This window comes from Aythya ferina (assembly GCF_964211825.1).
Source record: "Aythya ferina genome assembly, chromosome: 15".
In the NCBI taxonomy this organism is placed as follows: domain Eukaryota; kingdom Metazoa; phylum Chordata; class Aves; order Anseriformes; family Anatidae; genus Aythya; species Aythya ferina.
Window position 1 is genome coordinate 9,210,878 of NC_140314.1, and position 25,609 is coordinate 9,236,486.

The 25,609-nt window shown below is 42.0% G+C and overlaps 1 long non-coding RNA gene across 5 annotated transcripts in view; it reads right to left on the reverse strand.

Moving 5' to 3' along the window:
• Positions 1-417: 417 nt before the first annotated feature.
• LOC311445060 overlaps positions 418-25,609 on the reverse strand; it is a 320,201-nt gene continuing 295,009 nt past the window's right edge. The window contains exons 2-6 of one of the 5 annotated variants that reach the window (XR_014698179.1): positions 6,692-6,792; positions 5,480-5,513; positions 1,973-2,111; positions 1,417-1,612; positions 418-966 (exon numbers count right to left, since the gene is read on the reverse strand). This is a non-coding gene — a long non-coding RNA (uncharacterized lncRNA). Of the gene's footprint in view, positions 967-1,416; positions 1,613-1,972; positions 2,112-5,479; positions 5,514-6,691; positions 6,793-21,955; positions 22,034-25,609 lie in introns of all 5 variants that reach the window. The other 4 variants (XR_014698176.1, XR_014698177.1, XR_014698180.1 and 1 more) reach the window with 4 other exon arrangements.

Genomic DNA, 25,609 nt, shown 5'->3' on the forward strand with positions numbered 1-25,609 from the left:
TTCGCTTCCTTTCCGTGAAGCGGAGGGGTCGGTGAGAAGAGCGATGTGCGACCCCCTCAGCCCGGCCGTGTGGGTGAGGGACTGCCCGCTGGCACAAGACCTGCTCTGAAGGGATCGCTGCTGCTCCCTTCTCCTCCCGCACGGGTATTGGCTTCTAATCGGAGAGATCTCATTATCTGATGATGGCAGTGAAGCACGGACTTTTCTAATCTGCCCGCACAGTGCCTCCTTCTGTAAGCCCCATTCTGCTTTACACACCAAATCCAAAGGTGAAAAATAATATCTCTTGATAAAGACAATTGCTTTTTTTTTTTCCTTCCCCTAAATGATAGAAAAGTAAATTTTGCACAGACCATAAGGAGCTTGCTCACACTGGAAGTACTTCAGTTTCTAATCTGAAGATTCATGAGACAAGTATTAAGATTCAGAGGCATCCTGTATTAAGGGAATATTCCTCACGATGCAGTGAGGCTACAGATAGCTTCCCAGGCTGTGCCTTTTGTCACAGTGTTACAGAAGAGGATGAAGCGTGCGGCAGGTTAGAAGTAAGAAGCGTTGCTTTTGCATTTGGCTTTACACAGTTGTGCACAGTTGGACAAAGACTTACCAAGGTTACAATTAATTTCTAATAACAATGTCATGATCAGACAGTTGTATGACATTTAGGAATAAATAATCTATTGTTCTTAACACGTGGTTTTTGAGTCTCCAATGGGAAATGGCATCTTTAAAAAAGACTGGCAAGGTATTGCTCTGTGCCTGGCAGTTCCGGGCCCTGTGGTCCTGCACCTGCCAGTGGCACTGCTGGGTACTCACTCACTTCATGGTGCTCCGTCCTGGTGTGAAACCATCGATGCCAGTGCTGTTACTCCTCATTCACAGAGCAGCGAGTTCTGAATCAGGCCCAAACACAACACGGTTTCCAAGAGGGTCGCAGTCAGAGTCATCTTTGACTTCAAGGTATCTCTAAATGAAGAGGTCAAAACACGCTGTTAGTAACTTGCAGGTAAGACAGCACAAAAACCCGTCATTGTGTGAAGGCTGGCCACTGTCCGGCTCACCTCCGGTTTGTGCCGTGGGACAGCGTCCATTTTTGCCAACTGTGGTGATGGTGAACTGCTCTTTATGGGCAGAGATCTCGTGATAATGAATTTTGGCAGTGCCCGACTTTGCACCAGTTGCACACACATCAGATTTGCTGGTCACATGGCACAGCAAAGTGAATTGCTTGAACAAAAAACTACAGAAATTCAAAGTATTCTCAAATACTTTTGATGTGACAATCTACAGAGCTTGGAATATTAATGGATACTTTTTATTCAAAATCATCAAATAACTGCATTGTAAATGCACTTAAGCAAATTGCTGATAAATAGCAGACAGAAGTGCCTTCAGTTTGGGATTAACAGTGTGTACCTTTTCAAAAGCAGCGAGAGGAGCTGAGGTCTTGGCATGGGGCAGCCCCATGCAGCCTTCCCTCAGGCCTGGAGAGGGCAGGCACTCAGGGAGCCACAACAGACAGACTTTGAACAGGCAGAACTTCAGTAGAACCACCACGAGTTTTGAAGAGCTTTAGACCTTGAGGCCCGATTCTGATCCTCTTCACCTCTTTCTGAAATGGGAGACATTGAAAATAATTCCACAGAAGTGCTAAAAAAGCAGAATTCAACTATTTACTGAACACAGGTTCAGACTGACTAAGAAAAATACCATGAACTTTGACACCTGAAGTACAAACTGTGCACGTTTCTGTGAGATGCTGTGTGCTGTGCAGGGGCACTGACTCTTCATTAAACAGTAACAGGCCATTTCTGTGTTTCCATTGCTGCTTCAAGATCTTCCCCAGAAGCATCACATAACTAGTAGGATTTTTAACAGGAGCTCTTTTGCTCAGGGGGTTATAAATCTCCTTCCTGGTTACAGCCACTAGCAACACTACTCATTTCCATTTTTTTTTCCTCCACGCCCCTACCGTAGCTCTCCAGTGTGACGGCAGAGCCGATTCCTTCCTGTTAATCTTGGGCTGACAAGCTCACCGATGAGGGTCATGATGCGTGACGATAAAACCACAGACAGCCAGGCAACATTTCAGCACAGGGTGATGCTGCTCACTATAAAAGGAACACAGCAGTAATTATGACCAAAGTTTGATCCATCTTTACTGGAAAATTTCCTTGAGATTTTCAGGCAATTTTTATACAGGAGAATATCTGTGGATTTTCCTAATTTCTGTATATAATCACTGTGACTGATTAAGGCAGTGAAGAGTAGCTGTGCATGCTCAGTCCTGTGTGTGTGCTACTGAAAGCATGTCTGGAAAGGTTTGTCCCCAAACCACGTTAATTTATAGGCCATAGAGTTCTGAGTCTTCAGTGTATGGATGGGAGCCCCAGCAGGCAACGCTTCTGTGCTGAGCAGGGAGGGGAGCAGGCTTCCTCTTCAACAACATCCTCCTCTCCCCTGTATTTACAGAGATTATGTAAAATAGGAGAACGCAGGAGGTAAAGCATTCATTTTTAAAACCATACTATGACCAGTGACCGCTAACTGCTCATAACATCCTTCCTCTGTTTCCAAAGAAAACAGCCAAATAGAAGCAAATAGCAGCATAATTCAACTATTTTTTCCCTGTACTATAATGGTTCAAACTAGAAAGTAAAAAAGGCAAGATGGAGATTCTTGAGAATTTGAAGATGGAAAAAAAAATGGAAAAACTAAACTTCACAAATCCTAAGAATAAACTCATATCAGAAATGACAGAAAAGTTAAAAACATAAAATGGACTTGTCCTATGATCACATTCATGAATAATGGCAGCTCAAGTGAGCTATGTTGCATCAGAAAAGACTTAATCTGTCTACATGGAGCACATTTGTGAGAGTTACCACTGAAAATTTCTGCTGTTGCTCATGTTCCATGAGACTATTAGCGTCTAGCACAAAGTACAAGAGGGAAAATAGATTTGATTTTTAATAGAAAAGTATTATCATGGTTCCACTTAGCAGTCAAAGAGGTGATGTTTTAAGCAAGGAAAACTAATGTGACCTGGCTAATTTGCCGTAGAATCCTAACAGATAATTGGCTTAACTATTTTTCACCTCTTCACAGCTGCATAATAATTCAGCTTGGGTGTATGTGAGGGGACATGGGTGTCAATCTGAGCTACCCAGAGTAACAGAAATAAATAACCAGATGCTGTTCCAGTAACATTTTTATCTAGATCTACCTATCCTGTTATTAAAATACACCCTTCTTCCTATTTACAACATAAACAGAGTCTGAAATTGAATCATGTCAAAGGAAATAAATGAAGTTTAGAGCAGTGTTAATAAGCAATATCCTTTCCTCTACTTTGAAGAGCTTATGGTCCATCTGGTGAATGAACACTACCGGCTTATCTGAACTCCAACTCACAGGCTGACTCATAGATGGTTTAGAAGCACATTCTGTATTCAGTGAAAGACTAAGTTATTTCAGAGTGAAGATTTGCATTTTTCTTAAAAACAGACATGTCCCTGTTGCATCAAAATTTAGATTGCAGATATGTTATCATGGTGAAGGGGGAAAAGGCATATCTGGAATGAACTGATTTTTCTAAGGACAAGCGTCCCTAATATACTCCATTATAAAACAAAATTTTTGAAGAATCTAGACTATTTGGCAAACTTGCATATATCCCCAGGATTTCAAAACATCTTAACACCTAGGAACAGAAAATACTCAAAATAAGCCATGAGCATGAGCCATGTACCACAAGTAATCTGCAGTAACAGTAGAGGTATCTCCTGGAGATGAGGGCATGCTTCCCTCAAGTGGCAATTTCATTCCTCCCTTCCTACCCCGACTTCTGTCACTAACAAGAAAAACATACCACCCCTATCATTTCAGTAAAGCACTGTGTGTATGGAGGAGAACCTTTTCCTCGAGAGGTTGGTGTTACTGGCCTATGCATCAAATCTGAACAAGCAAAATAGGTTAAGGAGTTACTTTTTGAGAGGCTGATAAAAATTTCCGCTTCTCAAGGTACAGTTCAGTGCCTGCTCAGGAAAACAACAACAAAACAAACAAATACAACAAACAAACAAAAAACCTGGCATATTGCAATACACTAGAAGCAGAGGAAATCTGTCTTGATTTTGTTGAAACCACAGCACCATCATTACGTTACACTATATTCTCCGGTCATTTTATGGTTTACGTTTACATTCTTGACCACTCAGGTAGATGCACCAGTCAATATTATTATATCTCTTCACAGATGACCAAATCCTGAAGATTCATGTCTATGTGCTCATTTTACATCTAACTCCTCACCAAGTGAGTTACAAAGGCCATGTTCTCTCTTAGCACGCACTGCCAGAGCTAACGACCATGGAGATATCACCAGTGTCTGCAAAGAAAACCTCTGGGTCTGGTGGTCTTGTAAAACCTGAGATTCCAGGAAGCTGTTCTTAACCTGCTGCTGCCTTGTTTCACTACTTAACAATTTGGAAACACAAGTTCCAATGTCACTACATATATGCAGAAATCAAATCTGTTACAGCAACATCTTGTTCCAGTAACAATATCTTAAATTAGCAACATAAATCGTCCTTTTTTTATTTTTTTTTTGGATAATTTCAGTCAGAGGGAAGAAAAGCAGGTATTTTCTATGTTTAATTTATATAAAATATGTAGTATGTATGTGGAATATATATTACATCTTCTTTGTGAGAGACGTATTTAGTTCAGGACCTTGGCATATGCTCCACTTCAGGAATGGAGGGAAAATGGAAGAATTACTCCCGTCACCATCACACTAAATTGTCCCCTTTTCTGTGTAATCCTTTAGCATATATAACCTTTTACTACCAGTGAGGGGAAATGTCATGTATATGTACTTTATATACAGCCTTCAGTGCTGTGACAGCTTTTTCCTTTCAGCCAGTGGTCCAGGATAATCATGAAAGGATTACCCATCTGTTCTTGCCATGTGGCATTCTGCCTTCAATAAGGAGATATTGCAGTTCACAGCTTCCTGCAGTTCCTTTTTCTGATGTTCTCTCATTAACTAAAAATTGTATTATTATCCTTCTGAGTTACTAAGTTGGAAAGTCTGGAAGACTCATGAAGGTGACCTACTTTGGATTATCTAAGTTAGCATCAGCCATTGACTGTTGCAGACTGCACTTTGTTGCACTGCAGAAGGGACTGGCTTTTTTTTTTTTTTTTTTTTGGCTTGGGCTTTCAATCTGGGTTTTACCTTTTTTCTTAAAAAATTATTTTTGTCTTTCCACTTAATGCAAAAAGACAGGTGGTACCCAAAAAGAAAATCAAAAGGAAGCAGAAGAAATAGAACTTTGCATGTAGAATGACACTGGAGATTGTGTTTGCATGATTAAACAGTTCTTCAAAACACTGACAGACAGATTTTGGGACATCTACTACAATGCCATGCCAATGCAACTTATGTGCAGACAAGATTTCTTCCACTACTCACCTGAAACATTTTCCATGTTTGAGACTGTCCTGTGCTGCAGAAAGAATAATTAGAAAATAAACAGTTTTTTTTAAAGAAGATTCCAATACTGTCTCATTTTGCCTAAAACTGAAAACTACAGTATTTTAAAGACAAAGTTTCATTCTTAAGCTTCTGGCATGATACTAGTTTATTTGTCTAACATCTAACAAAATACTGCATCTGCTCTTCACAGCCAGGACAGTATTTTGGTACTTGATTTAATGCAACCTTTAATATCAGGAAGCATTTTTTTTTTACAATATATGTCACATCCAGTACTGGCAGCTGCAACAGCTCATTTGCATGCCACTGATGCACTTGTGTCCCCTGACCACGCTGTGCAGTCCCACAGAAGCCTGCATGCTAGGTGGAGAATGCTACTACGTGCCCCTATCGGAGAGTGAAATCTTGCTGAAACTCTACACAAATTCTCCAAACCTTTGGATTGAGTTGCCCAGGAAAAAAAACAGCATTAAGAACATGCTACCTTGCTCTGGGACCCAAGGAACACAACAAGCAGACTCCATCTCCTGCTGCCACCCTTAACAGCTGAGTTAGCACGGTAGTTTCCACTGACCTCTGAAACTGCCCCGTGAACACCACAGATTTATCAAGGATAGTACGAATCAAAAGACATCTACACAAATTTAAACAAACAAGTTTGATATCATTACTTTCACTACATTTAGATAAGCATTAACAAAAGAGGATGCAAAAACTGGCTTGGCTGTAGATTGGGTAGTACAAGAAGAGGAAGTATTCAGACAAGACATTAGATGTGCCCCAAGAGAAATCCAGCCTTTGGTGGAGTAAGGTCCAACGTATGTAAAGATGAGTGAGTCTTATGCTATGTGATTTCTCATTTTAATAGGTTCTGAACTGGTAGAATAGGGCACATATTGTAAACACTTAAACATAAATCTGGGAAGATTTTTGTCAAGATGAAACCTCCTTTACCATCTTTGAGAATTACTTGTATTTTTAGTGTTTCTAGCACCTACTTTTGTCTATGCTCCAGATCTCCATCACAAAGAAATAAAAGGAGCAGGAGATGTGAGATTCATTCAGAATCTAGAAAATATATTACCATAGGGAACAAGTCTACTTCTTTGCAAGAGAAAAAGGCATGTTCTTGAAGCCCTTTGGAGACTAAGGAGCCAGAGGAAAATACTCATGAGCAAGCTAACTTACAGCAGTTTTGCAGTAGAAGAGAGCAGAAGGATCTTCAAATAATCTTCTACATCTGTATGGTTTTGGCCTCATGATGCTTTCTGCTTTGAAGAACTTCCTGACTGGGAGGAAGAAAAGCTGGTAAACCAATGTATCCACATCAGCAGCCTTGTCCAGAACATACCAGCTGCCTCTGATTTTCAGAGCCGTGCCACTGACCACTTCTGACTATGCTTAAGTAGCGACCACTTGCACACATGTATTCAGAGGCTTGTTTGCTGGTTTGCGTGCCTGAAGCTACACAAGTCAGTCATGTACATACAGAGATAGCCAAGTTGTGCCACGTTACAGCACCTACTGTTGTAACCCGCTATAAGGAGAAGGAGTGGTTTGGTGTCCTTTGTCATGGCTGTGTCAGTTGTGAAAACGGGCATTTATCTCACAGCACTGCAGCTGCAATGACTCTTCAGCAGGGGCTGCTCATTGAAGGTGGTGGCTTGCTCCATCTGTGGTCTCAGTGAGGAAGATTATACACGAGGTACTAAGTCCTGCTGCTTCTACTTCCTTTAGGTCTGTCTGATAAGAGAGAACTTTTATCCACAGTTCTACCTTTTGGACAGTGCTAGTTCCTGCCATGACAACTCAGTGCTGAAATTACAGGTTCCTTCCATCTATTTTAAGTTTTGGTTATGGCCCATGCCTGACAACTTGTTTGCCTGGAGAACGATCTGCTGTGGGAGGCCAGGAAGTGTTTGTAACGCAGGAGAATTCTTCTGGCAGTGACATGATGTGCAGGAAACATCCACTCTTCTGTGTAAGAATTCCTAATGCATTCCCCCATCACCCACCACAGGTGTGTAATGCAAGTCCTGTATCACAGAATTACTCAAATATGTAAATATTTACATGTGCAAAATTCAGACACGCACATGCACAGGCATTTCTGAATAGACAAATAGATGCTGTGAGTAAACACCTTGGCTCACAGAATACAGATCAGGGGACAGAATTTAATTTGCAATATTTTCCCCCAGGAGTGACATTAATAAGTGTTACCTCTCTTGTAAAGGCAGAGAAGATTTGGAGAAGAACTAAATATTATTCAGTGAAAAGGAAAATAAATAAGTAGGCCCTACAGTAATTACACTGTGCTCATAAAAAAGGCAAACATACTCTTGTAGTCTCTAAGTCTTTGACACTACACCACAGTATAAAATATTGAAGAAGTTCATGTAACAAGTTACTTGCATATAATGTGCAAGCCACCTTTAAGATCAAATAAAATGTTCAGTTATGGTGATGTTTACTTCTGATTAATTGTAAACCAGGCAACAAATGTTGACAACACCTAAGTGGCCTAATTCAACACGATCCAAATACTCAGTCAGGTGACTGATACAATATAAGGCACTCTTTTGCCCTACAATAGATTCTAATACTCAATCTCATGTAATAGTGGGACACTTTTTGTTAGGTTTTTCTTTTCCTGAAGAACTATTACAGTAAAATATTTTAGCTCTTTTATGACCCTAATAAGCATCCAGAAATTCTCGTAAACTCAAAGAATTAGGTTTCAGCCCAGAAAAGCACTTAATGACGTGTGATCCCATTGAATTGGGTGGCATATGCAAGGGCTCCAAGTAATGCATGTACTTCCATGCTTTGCTGAATTGATGCCTTACAGAACAATGCTACACAAATTAGTTTAAAATATTCAGAAACTGAACCTGGTTTCAAATTGAATGTTGCCACTGACCAACAGTGATTTCTTAGTTTTTTTTTTGAGGTATTTGTAAAATAATTGTATAGGGTTTTGAAAGTCTGGTCCTACCTGAAGAACATTTCTCATGTTGCTGTTCGCTAGGAAGCGTGGCTTTTATTCCAGAATATTGCCTGTGGGAAGTTCATTCTAGGAAAACTGCCCTGCTCACCAAAAGCTTATCCAATGTGTCTGAGGAGAAATGCATTTCTCCTCCATTGCAGCCCTACCTAAGACACCTTCAGAGGAGCAAAACAGAAAGGGGAAGTCAGCATCCCTGTTCCTCTTTGCTTAGGTAGTCTTGCTAAGCCTTTGTTTAAGAGAGGAGCTTTTGTAACTCATGTGGCTACCAGTAAACACCCTCACATTTCACCAGGGAAGTGTTTCTGTAGCCCAGTTCTGGGTCGATGTCCAGAGTGAGCTCATTTGGGCCATAATCAGATCACGCAGAGAGTACTGGATGCGTCCTGATTTCTGTGCAGGCTGGTACGCAGCATGGTCGTGATCCCTGTTGCTGCACCGGGAAGCAAGCTATAGCCAGCTCTTAACATAGATTTTATGCATGCATGTGCAAGCCTGTTTGTTTTAATATACAGCCCTAAATTTAATTTGTAAAGCTATTGCTAAAACATTGTTGCAAATACACTCATAAAGAGTAGATTGCTGTTGACTGGTAGCATAGGTTGATTGCATTTCCTAGCCTTAATTCCTTCACCTCACTGTGCACACACCTTCCATCATCACAGTTAACTGTTTGCAATCACAGAGGGAATGCTGAACATGAAGCTGGAGCCTGACCCTGTCTCTCTTAGGAAGGGGCCTCTTCAAGTCACCAGATAAGGGCTGGGGGAAAAAAAAAAAAAAAAGACTTTTTCCCCATTTTTAGTACATAACTTCCCCGTGATTAAACAAAGATTTGTTTAATGTGCTGTGAACTTGATTTTTTTTTTTTAAGCATAAAAATATAACTTAAAACCTGTGCTATTTGTTAATGACCATTTAGTATTTACAAAATATATTTAAATGAATCAGGTAATTTGCTTGTTAGTCAGCAGATAGGCTAGTTTCTTCTCAATCAGTTTTATACGGGTAGATCTCATGCTTCTATTACCTCTTCAACCCCACACCACCAGATTTACACAGCTGTGGAAGACACTGATCTAACCATATACAATACTGAAACATCTCAAATGGCCACAACCTTGCCTGAAACCAAACCCACTATTTGATAGCTCAATTTGCTAGATAAACTACAGTGAAATGGATTATCATCTCTGACTCGGATTTACCTGAGCACAGATGGAAGACACAAATTGGATCTAACATTTTTTTTTAATTTATTTTTTTTTTTTTAAGTCCCACGTTAGGAATGAGGCGGCGTTATGCATTTCATCATTAGTCTCTCCTTTGTGCTGCACACAATGAAAAAAAGAAAGCTCTGCCAGTTATCTAACCAAATTCTCTCATAGCCTCATGTTCTGGAGAAATCTGTCTTAGGTTAATCTATATTAGGAGTAATATTCAAGTTGACTCTGTGCTCATATGAAAGATGTGGTTAAGAAGCTCTAGCAGATACATTCCTTTTCACTTTTCTTTGTTCCCTGCTGCTGTGGTCTCTCATGGGATTTCTTGCAGAGTGGTTAAGTGATCTATACTGGGGTTTCAAAAGCAAAGATAATAGGAGCTCTATTCATGGGTTAAACACTTAGCTGCTTTAATACAAGATGTGTAGGAGCAGCCCCTAATGACATTCAAATCTTGTTATTGCTGTGCTTCAGTGTAGGATGTACTTGGTTTTGCGGCTGCAAGAAGCAATTGTCAGAGATGACTGTAAATCCTGAACAGCAAATAAATCCTGCAGCGTGTAGAGATGATGCCTGACTCTGCTCTTCCAGCAGCATGCATCTTCGGACTTCATCTCCTTGCACCCGCACAAGGGGACTGTAGGCTTGTGCCATAGCTACCACCATGTCTGACTCTAGCACCATCAGCTCTCAACCTCTTATCAGTGTGCCACTTCTAACCCCAATCCTTTGCAAGACTCCTGCCTATTCACAGTGTCCTGCCTTGGGAGCACTGCTCTGAAAGTACTATTGTGGCAAGATGAGCCCTCAATATCTCTGGGCTTCACGTGCAACTTTTCTTATGCCCACCATGGCTCACTAGCACCCTCTTCCCTCTCCCTACTCTGTTCTAGCAGATTTACTAGTATAGCAGAGAAAAGCCATGTTTTCCTCCAAAGCAGCACAGATTCTAGCTGAGTACACATTAATGCTCTCTGTGCCTCTAAAACCCCATGAACCATCTTTGCCACAAGGAAAAGTTGTAATATACATAGATTCAGAGACGTAACACAACAGGCTTGGTTTTATTCATTAATCCATCAAAGACTTTAAGCACAAATATTAGAACCCCAGGCAAAATGTCAAGAAGGAGCTGCTTGAAAGCCATGCTCATATTCATAACACAAAAGCCAGCTAGATTAACGGATTAAGGGGGCTATTGATATTAGTTCAATTTGTTTCACACACAGAGTAAGAGATTATGGAATAAAAGACAAGATGAAGAATCACTGGTTGATTAAATAGTATTGTAAAGCTTATTCCTAATTAAGGCCTAAGTATTTAAAGGTGCACAAGTGAATCTGGTGTCCAAATGCTACTGACTTTCAAGGGATGTTGAATGCATTTAACCAATGTAAGTCTCTTTCAAGAGGGCTGTGTAACTTTTGCAGTTTAAGCAATGCCAACTTGGTATACAGAATAGAAACCTGAGCACTTGTTAGCAACAGAGTAATTGTACGGCTGTAAATGGCAACATAACCTGCTGAACGACCACAGACAGTTTTTCAGTTTGCATAGTGTTATACCAAGTGCTTTCAGCATCAGAATAACTTTCAGAAAGGTTACACCACCCAACTGGGCTTGCTTAAGCAGCCTCAACTCCCACCTGATTTGATGGCGACAAAATAAACCCCTCTACCACACGAGGTCTGAAACGCAAATAACGTGTTCCAAGGAGAAGCACAAGATCCATTGGATCCTTGCAGATCAAACAGGTGAAATGCGTAATACTGAATTTCCATTAAACTTGACATTCTTCTTTCATGTTTTCTTTATCATCGCTAGCATGGATTATGAATTAATCTTTTCTGCATGCATGTTATTATTAATAAAATATCTCACTAAAAATTAAGTGTGATAAAACTACACGTCATATGGATCTTCAGTTTGGCATGAATCACAGTCACCACCACCGCCTTACGACCAGGTCCTTAATCCATTTTTGCTGCGGGTAGCATAATCAGAACAACAGTTTCAAGTGCTTCTTCCCATCTTTCTCCCACTTACAATTTTCCAATTCAGTGTGTTTGTTCAAGTAGCAAAGTCATCTCCTTCCAAACAATAGATGGGGATTCATTTGGAAACTTTCATTTATTAAAAGTGCCTTTAAATAATCTGGCATACTTACTTTTTATTACTGCATGACTGAGATGAAATCACCAGGTTTATCGTAGGCTAGATGCGTGCATAGGATAAATCAATGTTATTCAGCTGATGCTAGGTAAGTTGCAAGGCACAAGGAAAAGTTATGCTGGACTAAACTCAGGTGTAAATTCCCATCACTACGACTACAATTCACGCAGGGTTAACAGGGTCTGCTGCTTTTGTTCAGGGTATTTAATCAAAGCTAACACTAAACTGAGGAAGTCATCCTGGACAGAGAGCGTATGACCGATAAAGCATCCATCTGCAGACACCCTCCCTCTGCAGATCCAGCCGGGGCACTGACTGCTGCCTGGGGACTGGGCTGGAGACAGGCACCATGTCCCCATCCAGCTCTTTGTGGAGAGCCTGTCAATGCCAGCCACTTGTCACCGCTCCCCAGTGGAGATACCTCCACTGAATACATTTACAGGAACACTCCTACTGTTCTGCAGGCAAATTTGTCTGCGATAGCTCAGGCTGTCCATTTAAAAACTGTTTAAACTTACTCGGTTGACTCTGTCAGAAGCCTGTTAGGCAGCACTTCCACAAACTGCTCTCCATCAGAGCAGTAGTAAAGAGCATTTGAGGATGGTGACCTCGTCCTCTGACACAGCTGGATCAGGAAGGAAGTGAAGAAGAGTGAAAAGAGCAACTCCTCCCTGGGTTTCTAAGTAATTGTGCAATAGGATGAAAAAAGCATTTACTCTTACGATAGAGAAATGAAACCCAGTAACTTGAATGGGCAGGAACCCTTCTAGCTCAGCACATTAATCCAAAAGAGGAAACAAATGGCTATCTGTGAAACATCATCGACCAAACACAGTACCTCAGAGCTGACAACAAAACACAGTATTATGGCAAGTATCAAAACCCTTTGGAAGAAATAGCTCTTTATCGAGTCTCAGGAAATACACGCACCTGCTATCGCCTTGGTCTTTCACGAGTCTCCAAGCCTAGCTTTCTATCCCATTAAGACAAGATGTTGTTTACACCATTTTAGCTGCATGTCAGAATTGTAACTTACTGTCAGATAACTTCGGCATAAGTGCTTTCAGCAGCAGTGAAAATTTAAACTGACATGCAATATCATGGAAGTGCCATAAATAATTAGAGATGAGAACAGCATAACGTATTTGTGCTCAGTACATATTTATATGCTTTGAAAACATTTCAAGTTGACAAAAACAGCTGTGGACATCTCAAAATGTTGGTTTTGTTTGTTCTAATGAATTCATAATTCAGCTGATTGAATTTTGAAATGTTTCAGAGGATATAAAAAAAGGTGAGAAAACAAAAAGGAAAGGTGGACTGTCCCTTGTGGGACAACCCAAGGCAGTGGAGACACACTTTGATTATGAAATGCCGTGCTTAGGTGAGCTGCTCCAGCTACTGAAGACAACTGTAAGCAGCGATGAAACCAAGACCCCGTGTAGGCACAGACCTCACCTGGGACTCTGACCTACCTCTGTGAGATGTGCCCATGGCTTCATCAAAAAGAAGGGAAAAAAAAGGTAATTTTCATTTGCTAAACAGTATTAGATATTGGCAAGAAAAGCAATAATTAAGGTAAATCTGAAGTCAACTCTTGTGTTTGTTGTATACAGTTGGACCACTCTCTGAGTAGTATTGCATGTGCCACATGCCAACAAGCTGTCTCTGAGGCCCGATTAAACTCAGTTTTTCTTCCCCACCATCACCAGATCTGGGCAAAAGACTGGGTTTTAATTCCTTCTGCTTCTACTAACGAAGAAGCCATACTGAGCCAGTCCCTGAGTCTGGGCAGTGATGTGCTAACAGTGAATAAAGCAAAGCAAATTACTTCCTGACTGAAGCAGGGAGGCACCAAGGAGGGTAGAACAATAAAAACTTTATCCTTGGCCTGTTCCTGAGTTGGTGCAGATTTATGCTGCCTCTCGCCAAAAGCCAGCGGGTGAACTTCTCATCTCAGTCCTTAATGCATTGTGGAATAACATCAGAGAGGATAACATGACCTAACCTATCTGACTGCATGGCCTGTAATGCACCAAGATGAATTCAAGTATCTATTACGCACCTTGGACAAAATATTAGTAAATATGTTAATGACCTTCAAATACATGCAAGACTGTCACAAAGATGGCAATGAATTGTTCTCTGAATCCAAATAAAGGACAAGAGAAGTAGAAAATAACATGTAGAAAGACATTAAGACAAGGTTCTAAGCAATGTTAAGGTTGTCTGGGGAGGTTGTGAAGCCTCCATACAAGCAGGTTAGATAAATAATCTGTCAGGAATGGCACAAGCATCGCTGATTTTCCCGAGGGCAAGAGGAAACTTCAGAATCCCTCCCCACCCAACATTCTGTGAGTCTACAAACTCACAGGTGGGTGAGTGGAAGGGAGAAGATTCCACACGCAGATGAACCCGATGGTTCCTTCCTGCACATGCCAGGATGCTGGAAAAACACCCACAGCAACGTGGATTAACAAAGGGTATGGTTTTACTGTAAGGGTATAAAGGAGCAATTGCAATAAGAAGGTCCAAGGCACAGCTAAAGAAACGTTTGCAGAGCAGCACGAATTATTCGCCAGCCCAGCGGGCAGTGGCAGCACAGGAGGCTGTGCTACCGATGAGCTGCACTGTGGGCCTCGGTAAGCAACTCCTCTGAGTAGTTCATTTTGGAAACCAATTCAGCCTTTAACTGGCAGAGATCATCCCTCGGCTGACGATTGTTACGGTGCATGTAGATACCTCACACACTTCCACTGCTTCTGGACCAAGGCTGCTAATTCCCTTTGCAACTCATGGTGATCACAACCATTAAAACAAACAACTAAATACAGCTTTGGCAGCCAAATTTCAGCTCAGTGCTGTCAGAACTTCAATTATCGTGGTTGGGCTATAATTCTCAGGCTGGTAAAACCTCAATTGTCATGTCTGGAGTTTCTTTAATGTTTATTCTACATGTAAATGCATGAGTTTGATTTGTGTAGAATGCAGTGAATGGCAGTGGCTCGGGGATTTGGCAAAGAGCTTTACATATTTCACCAAAATCCTGTTTGGCCTGGGGGTACATTACAATTCTAGATAAAGAATGTGCTTTTTATACAGAAGTAATTTGTAACAGACTAGTTTCCAAAACAATTCTGTATAAGACATGAACCAAGACAAAAGCCAAACGATCTTTGCCTCCCCATCATGGGAACTAATTCAGAAAACACGTGGAATTAAAGGAGGCCAATCTGACCCATTTGTACAAAATGTACTGCGAGTGAAGGAAGGGGAAGGATGCAATTGTACTACTATCCTGGGCAGAAGGCACAGAGGTGAAGCACGTTACATGTCCTTTCAGTAATCCTTTGGGCTGTCTATGATCCTTACGTGGTGTCAGGGAGCAGAAACAGTTGTGTAAATCGTATCTAGTAACACACCCACTTACAGTAAGAGCTCTTTGATGAGCAACAGGAGCAGGCTGCTGAGATGTGCTTCCTATCTGTAAGCAGGACAATGTGGATTATTCAGAGGCATCTGGACATTTGGAAAAGTCTGAGAAGAATCTGATAAGGACCTATTTTCTAAAACAAAAGCTGTATTTGTATGCTTTTGGAGACATAACATTTTGACCTCTATTTACACATGGCTGCACATATATGCAAAGCGAATACATTATGTGTGAGGTTATGACTTTACATTCAAATTCAGATTTGGTAAATGCATATCAGTAAAAGTTATCACTTACACATTGGCACTAGTTTACAGGTCACTGTGGCAAAGAAAGAGAGGTTTGGGAATATTTGTCATGGCACAGGGAAGGTTTCTGGTGTTAAATAAGGCAGATACAGATTATATGTCAGTAATGTTTTCAACTTAAGGCTGAGAAACTACGAGCTCTGAAGAAGCCAAGGAAGAAATATAGTATTTGAGCGTGTTTACTGTAAAATGAAAGGCTATTTTATCTCAATCAAATAAAACAAAATAAAACAACAAGTGGACTGCAAGTCTGATACTGAAATAAATCCATTTTAGTCTCATGTAATTGCTTATTTGATTCTCAAATATGACATGAAGTTAGAAAACAAATTGATATTCTGTCACTTCTGTTTCAGTAAACTTAACTCAAATAGGTTGCCCTTTAGGTGCACGTTGGATGGAACAGTACTTGATCTTCATCCCAAGGAAATCAGTGTATTAAATTAGTTTGAAAAATTATTATCCAAACCATGACACTTTTTCAGACACTGTTTCAACTGCATACTAAAAAGACCAAATTTCCCCCGAGAACCAGCACAAGCACACAAGAAGATGAAGCACTGTAGTATATCCTCCCTCCGCAAGAAAATGTAGCAGCAGTAAAGGTGCTATATAAGCTCACACAAATACAGGGGAGACAAACTGCAGAAGACTTGTGGGCCTGGACCACCTTCCTCCTCCCTCCCTCTCCCCAGCCAAAATAAATACAATTTTATATTACCTTGATATGCCCCATGTATTTAAAGAGTAAGAAGGCAGACAGACTCTATACTGTCTAAGTTATTGTGAGAACACTACAATCAGCACTACAATCCACTATCCACAAATGATGTTAAGAAATCAAAGTAGTTTTTGTTGTTGTTTTATATTACATATAAAATGTACATACATTTTTATACTATATATACTTAAAATTTAAAGATATATAGATAGATAGATGTAGAGAAGGAAATATTTATATATAATATCAAATATTGCTCCCAGTTCAGACAAAAAACAAAGACTGAGTTCTTCAACATGGCAGACAAGGTCAGCAGGGCAGGCTGCCTGACACTGCAGCTCACCTCATACAGAAATTTGCATCAGTGATGGAAAACACCTGCAGAACATCTCACTGAGCAAGTGAAGATTATCACTCACTTTAGGGATAGAATCACAGGATTGTCTAGGTTGGAAATAATATTTATCATCTGTAATTTTAAGGTAAAATCAATGCAAGTTTAGAAAAAAAAAATCCCCCTTAAAAGCCCAAGAAAATAGGAAACTTCTGGAAACAGGAAAAGGGTTGTTTTTAGATACATTACCATTGTTAGTGGTATGCTTTACTTTAATTATAAAGAATTTCAGATTAGTTCATATGCATAAAGTTATAACTATTAAATTCAGTGCTACAGAAATAAGTACCAATGAAAAGAAGACGAAAGGAGTGGCACTAAGTACAGACGTGCACGGTCACCAGTTCCTAGAACTGAGAAGAGCCACTGGGAACATCTACAACAACCCACTGGCACCTCTTCAGTGATTCCATCAAGGCATATTCTTACCCTGTATACAATAACAACCTCAAAAACATTTTAGATTTTATGTAATATGTCCTGTTTCCCTTGCTATTGTACTCTTGACCTTTAGATAATGAATACTGCTGGTTTTCCTGGCTTTCCCAGACATGTCTTGAGGAGGATCTGTGCATAGCATCCAGAAGACCCCTCCTTTCATCCTTATATCATCTTTGAATAATAAGCGTGATCACAAGTTCTTTGCTTACAGGATCACTGCATTCCGATTTCACCACGATTCCACATTTTCTGGGATATGTTCTGCACTCTCCCAGCATGTTTGCCTCCAAATAAACATAGCACATTATACAGAGAACAAAGGAATGCTTTTCCAGGCAAAATATCATAGACCAGGAGACTGACAGAAAGCACTCCAAGAAGTACTTAAGCATGTGGAGTAACACAATTCAGTTATGACTTCTTTTTTGCTTTGCAGAGCATGGTGTCATGCCAGCAGCAGAGATGAGTGCTGTCTCCTGACCCAGTTCTTGCTGCTGAAGTCAGCATGGCTGCAGAGGAGCATAACACAAGGAGATGTGGCTGAAGATACAACAGCTCCACCTGACCCAGCTACTGTCGAGGCTCCTATGTATTTTCATTACACACCTTCATTTTTAAGCTGCTAATAAGTCACTGTCAGACCGCAGGCTGAACCCCCTCAGCCTTGTAAGCACTAATGAACATAAAGCTAGACTTCATACCAGAGATACGTCCAGGCTTCCACCTGAAGCCTAACATTGATCAGTCAAGGGTACAAAACACGGGGAGCAGAAGGCTGTTACTATAGTGAGCTTCTCAAAAAAAATAAAAATAAAAAAAAAAATCAATGTGTGTTTGAAATGGGAGTCAATCTATTGTGGCTGGCAGATTGCGATGAGACCATGTATTCTCGTTACAGCCCTATCTGCAGAAACTGGGGGCAATTTAGTGAGCTAACGGGGAGGGGGAAAAACACCAGAGCACTCAGCAATATGTTACAATAATGTCTAGAGGAAATGAAGCACGGACATCAAAGTCCATATTGTGAATATGCTACGCTCTTACACTCAAAATTGTTTCTTTTTAGATTACTATGGGAATTTTTTAACGTAAACTTTAGCAATACTCTCAGTTTAAAAGCATGTATGAAGCAGAGAATAATCTCCAGCTTTTAATTCATCTGGTGGAACTTAAATGAAGTAAACCCAAGGAAACTGCAAAGAAGGTAAAAGCAGCCATCATACTCGGTGTCTTCCCCAACTATTTCATTCCTCTAAATATTCAGAAACCATTGATCAGCCTAGTTGCTATCTCAGAAAAAAAATCAAGCAGCAAAATGGGAATAGCCTTTGCTGGCCCCTTCTGAAACAATGCAGAACAGTATCTCTGATATACATATAGTAGCTATACATAGATAGGAAAATATATTTCCATAAAAGAGTCAAAGTGAAATGAGACTTAACTTAAAAGCAGATTTAATATTCTTGACAGAGCTTACTATTGATCTGTTCTTTTGTTTGTTTTGTTTCTTAAGCTAAATAAAACTCTAGTACAAAGCACAGTATGTCTCAGGAGAGCATTATTTCATGCTGTCCTTTAAAGCATGATGTCTTTCCAGTACTGAACAGGATTATCCAGCAGGTGAAAACCTATTTCACCCACCTGCAGATGAGGGGCACTCTTGGTGGTTTCACACCAGGCAGTGATGCCCACAGCATCAATTCTTCCCAGTTAGTGCCCAGTAAGGTAAGATGGAAGTTAGCTGGATCGTCTATAACAGGATACAGAGTCAGACTAAAGAGACAAAGAGAATACAGACACCAGAAATTATATAAAAGATCAAGATGGTTGTTATTATGGTGAGACAGCTTTTTGTTTTAGGCAGAAAGTGAAGCCACCCACGTGTCACGCCTGCACAGCCCGGTCTTGCTACCAGCTACCCAGGCTAGTTACCACACGCATGGTGTGTGTGCCGACCCGCACCATATGGTGTGGAGACAGCAGCCTTGGTCCCACAACAACCCTGTCACACCAGTTCAGTGACTGGTGCGTGGCAGTCTCAAAGGAAACCGAGTTTCAGTGGGATGTGACCACCCAGCTCACTTCGGCTTCTGCCACAATCCCAGTCCCGAGGGCTTTTCTCCGCCTGTCTCAGCTGTCCTCCAGCATTCTCCATGCTCGTTTCAAACACGAGCCCTTCCCTCCCAGCCCAATTAGCTTTGGCTCTCACTGCAGCATCAGTCAACCCACCACGGCCAGATCAACAGTAGCCTCTTTCATCTCACAATTACAGCAAGGCTTTTTGTGTTAATGCTGTCTGCTTCAGCCTCTGAAATATACTTCTGAAGATCATTTATGCCAGAAAAATTAACTAGAGGAATATCTGTCACATGTAGATACTAATGGGGCATTAAGGTGCCAAAAATGCAAAGAGCCAGTAACAGCTCCAAATACCGAATGCAGCAGTCACATCACCTGTAATTCCCAAGGGCTGACTGCAGACCTGGCAGCTGCGCTGCTGCCCTCACAGCCTTCGGCTTCCAAGTTCCCATCCTGACCCAGCCCAGAGACTCATCCAGCAGCCCAGGGACAAATACGGGATCAGTTACCTGTACCTGCTCTTGGACAAGGACGCAGTGACTCTTATTTGACTGCATTTTAATATTTCCTCTGTATTTTTGTATCACTACGAGTGCTGATTTGCACACCAATCAAGTAATTCTTTAATTAAAAAACAGAATGTGGTTCAAATCAAATGCATCTGAAATATGCTGAAATAAAGAAAAGAAATGCAACTTCATTTCCTAGAAAGTAGAGTAAAATTCGGCCAGTTACCCAGACACAAGTAGAGTCATTCCACCAAACCCAGGAAGTCAGCCAGCTTTACTCAGCATGGGGAACAATGCTGTATTTCACAAGAACATCCTAAAAAATCAAAGGTATTACAGCCTGTGAAAGGATGGTTTCTAGAAGTGGGTGGATCACTTTCAGTAAATCCCCAATTTCAAGATGTAATCTTGTTCTTTGGTCAGGAGTTTCCTACAAGCAAACCATATTTTCTTCTGCATTTGGTCTTCATAATTACTTCACAAATGGATTACTATTTCTTTTTCTGCCAGAACTTGTGCTTTGCAATTGATTCCTCAAGTCCTGATTACCCTATGGAAGAGCCACGAGACTTGTAAAGAAGCATGAACACGAGTTTATAAGCATTTCCAGGGTGAAAGCAAACTTCCCTTTATATCTGCACGTGTAGTTACAGCCCTTTAGATTTAGGACCATGGACTGGCATGTATAAATAGATGTAGGGTAACATTATTTCCAAAAGAATTTCTCCCTCCTCATTCCTATGGTGGCCCTGTAAGCATTGAAGTAATAACAACAATGAAGAAAGAACAAGTTCCATGGAAGATTCAAGTGATTTGTAATGCACACAGAAGTGTAACCCTGGGCTGGAATAGATGGGTATTCCTATGGCAGTCAGAGCATTCAGGTTGGTCCCAAAGTCCCACCCAGCACGATGCCATTAGAGGTCACCAGACCGAGGTCAGCCTATGTCCCCAGCCCAGCTGACCCAGATTCTGCCACGTGGACTTTGTGTGCAAAAAGGGACTTCCACAGAAGAAAGACGTTTAACTGAAATTCTTCAGTTTAGAACTCAATTGAAAACCTTATGCTAACTTAACATGAGAACAGAATAATGCCTTCAGTCCCAGCATTCAGCTTTTTTTTTTTTTTCTTAAGCCACGGAATTAATATCCGTTCTGATCTACATCTAAAGCAGTGTATTAGCTGTTTTATTTTTGTTCTGTGCTCTCTACAACTCTTTCATCCCCAGTCATTATGTTCATGATACAGAGAAATAATACGGATTTTTAAAGCTCTCATTTTCTGCCCAATTCAATAATAGTTAAAAAGCCTAGAACTTCTTTTCTTGCCCCAAAACAGAATATCCTTGGCCTGCCCTAAAACATACAGACTAAGGAAGAAAGGTGAAGTCACGAGGTGTACTATCAGGAACTCACTTGAAATGGGGAGGTGGAGGGAACAAACAACCCACAAAACAAGAACCACATCTGAAGGAAGAAAAGCAATAAAAATTGGGTAAAATTATCCCTTGAGTAATACTAGACAAAATCCAGCCTAAAAATCCCTGAGCAGTGGAGCTGTTCCAAGGTGTCCCACAGTAACAGCACAATACTTCCTTCTTCTCTAGCAACATCCCTTCATTCTGGAAAATCAGAGTACCACATGTCAGAAGTGTTCCTAAGCATCATGCTGAGCACCAAATGTGAACTATAATTCACAATTCATGCTCAATTAATCATAATTTATAAGGAATGGCTCTTAATGCTTTTGCTAACTACCTAACCTATTTTGAGAGATGCAGCCAGAAAGTTGTGACTTGCTCTTACGAGTGACAGCCTGCGTACACCTTGGCAGCTGTCAAAGGCAACAACCTTCCCTCAATGAAGAGAGAAAGCGATGCTCAGAATTGCAAAACCTCTGAGAAAAGCTTTGAATGAGAAGCAGAAATGAAAGTATGCACAGGCAGGGAACAGCATCTCTTCCTGCATAAACCCCGCTGTATGACCAGTGGAAGAGACCAGAGCCTCGGGCTGACTAACCTTAATTTCGCAAACGAGCAATTTCCAAGTGAGGCAACTGAAAGAGGAGAGAGGCCCAGTATCGCCAGATATTATTCTGGAGTTACTTCTATGTGACAGCCGGATAGCAAACCCCCTGGGTTTAGGGGTAAGGCTAGAAGCCTTACCTGCACGCGTTGATGTTCCTGCTAATCAGAACGAGGAGCTCAGGGCAGCATGGCTAGATGCTCTGCCTGGTTCAGATTCTGACAAAAAGGAAAATTAAGTTAGACCCATTAAGGACATGAGCATAATTTATGGACCTGGCATCAGCTTTATACCACGGGACGCTTTTATGGCTATCAGAGAGCTGGACTTTACGGTTCACACTTTCTCAGCTGTGTAAGCTGAGACGAGTAGCAGTAACTTAATGAAACCTTGAAATCCTGTAGCCTAATTTGCATCAGGCATCCATCACAGATACACGACGATATTTTGGAACTGCCCAGCACATATTCAAAGACTGTTTATGCTAGAAAACTTGTAAAAAAAAAGTACTATAACTAGAGGAGAATTATATGCAGAACCCTCTGAAGTGTTTCTACCAATAAAACCTGGCTTATTCATCCGTGCCAATTAAAACTTAGAGGCAAGACGGAATATTTTTCAAACTTCTTGCAATAGCACTTCAGAAGCCTCCTGCAGCCCCCAGTATTTCAGGCTTTCCAGCCAGGCGCTGAGCCCACTGTACCCCAACCCGTCAGCGCTGCACTTCGGGCTGTTCCCTCTCCCTTCCCTCCCCACCTCCTCATTTTAACAGCAATTTCCCACCCATCCCAGTAAAACCTGCTGGGAAAAGCTGAGCTGGGCGGTAGCAGAGCAGCGCTCTCGGAAAAAACCCTGCGGGGCTCGGGGCCTGCGGGGCTCGGGGCCGGGGCCTCGCTCCTGAGGGGCCGGGGCCGGGCCCGGGCCCGGGCCCGTCCCGGCCGTTCCCGCCAGGTGGCGCCGCAGCACCGGCCCCGCGCAGCCGCTCGGTGCCAGCCCCCGGGTGCGGGCTTTAATCAACTGATCCTGGGTGAGGAGGGAGGGGCTGAAAGCTCATAAACACGTTCTTTTTTTTTTTTTTCTCCCCCCTCCTCCCTCTTAGGTAGCTGAAACCCCAGTTTGGGAGCAGCAGGCAGGGAAGCACCGTCGTTTAGGAGTCTTCACACATTGGTGCTCTCAGACCCAAGACTGTCACAGCAATTAAAAAACAAACAAACAAAAAAACTCGTTGCACTCTGTAAAAAGAACAGTCCCGTTGCCATCCCTGTCTGACTAGCTGAAAGGCTGGGACAGCCGGGGTGGAGCAATTTAGCCAGGTTACCCTATGCAGAGGCAGGAAACTCCAGACGTTTCGCAGCACAGAGCCACCCGTGCCTCTTCAGAAATGGGGAAAACAGAGAAACCCCCCTAGGGGAACTGGCCACCTAGTTCTCATTTCTTTAGTCCATGCAGGCACATGTATAAGGGCCTTTCAAGTGAATCTGGAGCCTACTTTGTAAAAACACAGCACTTAACCTCCTCCTGCCCCTCTTTCTCACCAAATGGACTCTTCTCTCCCTTTTCTTCACCACTCCCTGGCAGGGGAGGTAAGGCCGAAGACATTTAAGCAAGCACAGGAGGGTCTAACTCCTGCCTCCACGTGCTGTGGCTGTAGCCTCCCCGTGGCGCTGGAGCTTGAGGTCAGCAGCAGGCAGGGAACACGGCGCCATTCACCAGGAAAAGCATCCCCGCGTGCACGGGGCTGGGGCTGATGCGGCTCCTGACTCGGGGAGCCAGCGAGAAGAAGAGTCTTCACCCATCACCCAGGGCTCCTATCCCATCACTGTCTTTACTTCAGCCCAAGAAGTCAATTTAGATTTGCATTTGCCTTTGAGAGGTCAGAAATCATTTCTTCTAACACCGCAGGTTTAGTACCCACGCCGCTTGGCACCGCTGCTGGGGACGAGGGCACCCCCCTGCTGAGGGCAGACCTAACGCCCAAGCCAAGCGCCCGGCCTCGCCCGCGCTCACCAGGAATTTCTCCCTCTGTTCAACAATGAGAGTACTTGCAACAGCACGACTCTGAATACATACTCATGCATGAATAAGTTTACTCGAATTCGCAGTCCCACAGAATCCAATTAAACAACCCAGGAGCATGAAGTTATTCATGTATTCAAGGATACAGACAGCTGGGTCCGACGTTTATTTTGGTCTGGTGCCAGTTACAGTAACCAACCCTTTATCTGTAGCTCATTTCTCAGCCATACAATCAGAAGTTAAATTCAAACCATCCTATTCCCTGTGGGTTCACAAGGATGAAACTTTTATAGGTCTTTAAATACATTATGTATCAACTACTTGTGTCTATTTTCTAGCAAATCTCCCCTGGATTCTGTGGGGAAAGCACAAGGCACTGAATTATGTATTCAGGATTTTGTGCCGGTCTTTGTGTGTAATTGTTACAGTGTTCACAACAAAAGGAACGCAGCTATTTGATTATTAATTATGCTCTAATTGCAATCACCTGGGAAAAACAGATAGCACTAAGAGGCAAAGAGGGGTCAACAATATTAGTATAGTTGATCAGTTATCTTGCATATACAAGTACCAATTAGTTAAGCAGAGTTAAAGACTCGGTGATCATTTGCATGAGAAATTCTGAACATAGAGATAAAACTGAATTCATGGAAAGCGGGAGAAAGGAAGCCACCAACTTGATCTGAAATGTACTATTTTCCCTCGCATCCAAGGGGTTATCACAAGGCTCCGTGCATCCTGGAAGCTGATTGCATCTCCATGTACTATCCCTTCAAAGTCACATGCTTGGTATATCATGGCTCTAAGAAAGAGGAACACAAGCAGGAGATGTCAACAGTGCTGGGAAGAGGAACAAACTAAGCACAGCGAGGGCATTTACTGCATCCAAACTTAAAGGTGGCACTTGGGAACCAAGGCAAGCTTTCATCTACAGCAGAAGCTGAACCTTTGGGAGGAGTGGAAGCACTGATGCCTGCCCAACACCGCAGTCAGCCTGCACACGATAGAGAATTGACAAATTTCTGGTCTCAGTTCTGCAAATAGCTTCTCTCCACGCTGTGGAAGCCAGCTGTGTGGTATTAATGTACATAAGAGAGATGGAAAAGCAGGCCCATTCACTCTATGTAACGACAACCAGATGCTAAAGTAAAAGTTGGCCTAGAGATGGCTGGAAACCAGCTGCCTGCCCAGGGAAGGCAGTTGGTCCATCCACATGCTAACAGAAACTGCTGGTGAAGCTTTCTTACTTCAGGAGAGTGGGGACTCAGTCCTTCATCTTGGGGGGAGGCAAGGAGAGCGTGGAAACAGCCTTAACTACCACTGATTCAGAGGATGTTGCACCAAACCACAACGGGGCTGCTATTTTGAGAGCTCTTATTCATCTCCAGAACAGCAGAGCTGTTTCCCAGCCGTTAGATCAGCAATAATGACAGGACTGAATGGAGCCTTTCATGGCTTTGATGCTACAGGGCTTGCCCATGACTCTTTGGCTCGTACCTATGGTGAATGGGATTCATAAACGCCATCCAAGTACAGCACAGAAATCGGCACAGCTCATCATGTGCATTTAGTTTCGAGTAGCCAAGAAACAACAGCTTCACATTTATAACAATGCTAGAGCAGAGGAGGAAAAAATCATAAATAAACCTTACAGCACGCAGATAGATCGTCATGCCCAGCTGCTGAAGTGGAAGTTCTGCTCCTGCCCATTCATATTGCCTTTTAGTTATTAAGGCCTCGTATCTTGAAACTTGAAGCTAGGTAAGCACTAGAACCTT